Consider the following 3,204-nt stretch of genomic DNA (forward strand, 5'->3'; position numbering starts at 1 on the left):
TTCAATATGTATATTATTGATTACAACTAATATCACAGCTTGAAAAAGTCATGAGACAGAAGCATAAATATAAAATAAAAAGACAAGATTTTCAAATTGTATTAAAGGTATATTAACCATAGTAACTGGAAAAGATATATTAAACTTAGCAGTGTACCACACAAGTTCAAAACAAAACTCATAGGGCAGACCCAAACTGATGCTAATTAAGGAAAACGGTCTGTTTTTTAGAAAGGGTGTCCAGACAGACACCACTACAAAGAAATGCCAACAGTAACTATTGGTCCCTTCTGTTACTTAGTGAAGTGTCAAAGATAGAGTGACTGGGTTAACAGCTTAAGGTTTCTCCAAGCATCTGCAGTATTATCAGCACGGTCCAGGCCTTGGGAGTCTTGACACTTCAGGATGTTTCTGGCCTTCTTGGGCAAGTCTGCACATTTGTGTTCCTGAAATAAATTCAAAGTCTTCATGGTGTTCAGAGTCATGGTAGTCTACACGCTTCTTTTTCTTGTTGTAAACTGTAACTTGAAGGGAAACTATTTCCAAGGTGATTAAGCCAAGGACCATTGTTATCTCTTTGCTGTTATGAGTTGACTCATAAAGACCCTTCCCTGTTTTCTGGATGAGACATGCCAGCAGAGTCTCACTCAACAGTATAAAAGTTGATTCCTGCGACCATCAGTGTTCTGCAATGCTACTGGACCTCAGTTGGTCCATGATGGGATATGGAAAGATGGCCACCACTGTTGTTTCAGGATTCCTCTAGCACTACAGCCTGTTGCTTCCTGTGCCACTTCAAAGGAACGTTATTATTTTTTCTCCAGCCACCAAGAGGGTGAAGGAGAAAGACAGGGCACCTATAAGCCCCTTTCTAGAAGTTGCTTTTGAGTATCCTGTATTAATGGAGCATGTCCATTGTGGACTGAGTTTCATAATTAAATTCAAAGGCAGCATCAGCCTTCATATCTTTAAACATCTGCTTTAGCTCAGTATGAGTGAAACAATAGTGATCAAGATCATCATTCTAATAAATTTGGTCAAAGACTTGAAGATCTCCTTCAGTCAGCCAATCTCCTTGTTCCAAAACAATTCTTGATCTAGGGGTGGTCCTGAATGTTGTTCCTCACTGTCTAGCACAGTGTTCCTCCTTCCTGTGTTAAAAAAAAAGCTCTGGATTGTGAAGAAGAAGAGCTGCACAGTGACCCTCCTACATCAGAGCAAAAGCTGTCCAGATGTCCAGCATTTATCTTCTTGAGTAGCTGTCAGAAATATAGGCACTGACAAATTAATGATGTCCCCAGCCAGAAGATAATCAAAATGAAGGCAGAGCAAGTACTCCCCATTTCTCATAAAGCCGTTCAGTGAGATGCACCAATCTTTTGCCAAAACCTGCACACACTGCACAACCACTTTATTAATTTTTAATGCTGATAATATTTCTCCATCTGTTTTTGCCAAATGAAGTTTATTTTCTGGCACACACAAGATGTCACAGGTACAACATCCCATTCCCAAAGAAGTTCCATAACTCTTACTGCACACAGCCATTTATGTCACAGGAGTCTGTTTTCAGCGTCAGTTCAGGGGCTTTTGGTTTTTTATATTCAGAACCAAGCCCAGTGAAACATTTAATTTCTCTAGCCCATGCTTTTTATTAGAGTCCTTTGATAACCTCTGTTCACAAACATGCAGAGGTGCATTTAACAAATACTTCAAAAAAAGGCAAACTTGTACCCTCCCGAATTTGCCTTGTATTATTGTGATCTTGAGTATAAGGTGATATAAAACTTGTAATGCACACTAAGCCAGCACCTGTAAACAGCTTAGCAACTCCTGCAACTCAACGAACATTCTCATCTCTCTTCACTACTAAAGCCAAGGTTTTTATTGAGACCTTGATGAACGTTGTCACCAATCAAAGTACAGCACGGGTAACCTGGCAAACCAAGTATTCCTCCAAAGTCATGCTCACCATGGTTTTTCCTGCTCCAGATAAGCCTGTTAGCCAAACTGTGCAACCAAAAAAAAGCCACCTCTGGTCTCTACCACCTGACCTCTTGTTCCTGCTGACATGGTGAGCCTGATAGGTGACATTAGGTGCTCTCTGCCTTCCCTAGTTCTGCATGTTATTGCTCAGTATGTCTTTCTTGTACAGGTTCCCAAGGACCTTCATGGCTGTAGAGAGTGCACAGGGTGTCGGGGTTTTCAACCCCCAAAGGTTAGAAGGAGGAGGGGAGGCCTGTGGGGGTGGAGCAGAGCAGGAAGGTATGCTCTGACCTAGGCACTTTATGCTCTAGATTCTTGTTGTGTGGCTCGTTGGCTGTACCTCTGATATGGGTCAGGGCAGAAGTATATGGGATTTTTTTTTTCTTATGATATCTTTGTCTGGTTTTGGTATCAGGGTAATACTGGCCTCATAGAATGGGTTTGAAAATGTTCCCTCTTCCTTTATGTTTTGGAAAAGTTTGTGAAGGATTGGTATTAATTCCCATTTAAACGTTTGATAGAATTCATCAGTCAAGCTATCTGGGTCTGAGCTTTGCTTTGTGGGAAGTTTTAAAATTACTAATTCATTCTCTTTGTTAGAGGTCTACTCAAATTTTCTATTTCTTCTTCAGTCAGTTTTGGTAATTTGTGTTTCTAGGAATTTGTCCATTTCCTCTAAATTATCTAATTTATTGACATATAATTGTTTACAGTATTTCCATGAGATACTTTTTATTTCTGTAAGTTTGGTAGTGATGCCACCTTTTAATCACTATCCTGTAAAGGTAATCATTATCATGCCTTTTAGGGTAAACACTTCCTTAAGCCTATATTCCTAAACACTATAGTTTTAATTGTTCTCTGAATTCCACACAAATGAAATCATATGCAATATATTCTTGTCTGGCTTCTCTTGCTTTATTTTATGTTTGTAAATTTATCCCTGTACCTTTAGTTTGTTCATTTCATTGCAGTATACTATTCCATTGAATGAATACAGGCATACCTCATTTTATTGTGCTTCACAGATATTGCAGTTTTTAGAAATCAATGGTTTGTGGTCCTGTGTCCAGCAAGTCTGCAGGTGTCATTTTTCCAAAAGCATTTGCTCACTTCATGTCTCTATGTCACATTTTGGTAATTCTCACAATATTTCAAATTCTCCACCAGCAAAAAGATTATGACTTGCTGAAGGCTCAGATGATGGTTTCCATGTTT

General features: G+C 39.2%; 1 pseudogene; it reads right to left on the bottom strand.

The window, feature by feature from the left end:
* Window positions 1-328: 328 nt before the first annotated feature.
* Window positions 329-2,173, bottom strand: LOC101332928 (bifunctional 3'-phosphoadenosine 5'-phosphosulfate synthase 1 pseudogene; annotated as a pseudogene).
* Between the last annotated feature and the right edge of the window lie 1,031 nt (window positions 2,174-3,204).

The sequence above is a fragment of the Tursiops truncatus genome, chromosome 1 (genome assembly GCF_011762595.2).
Source record: "Tursiops truncatus isolate mTurTru1 chromosome 1, mTurTru1.mat.Y, whole genome shotgun sequence".
Taxonomy (NCBI): domain Eukaryota; kingdom Metazoa; phylum Chordata; class Mammalia; order Artiodactyla; family Delphinidae; genus Tursiops; species Tursiops truncatus.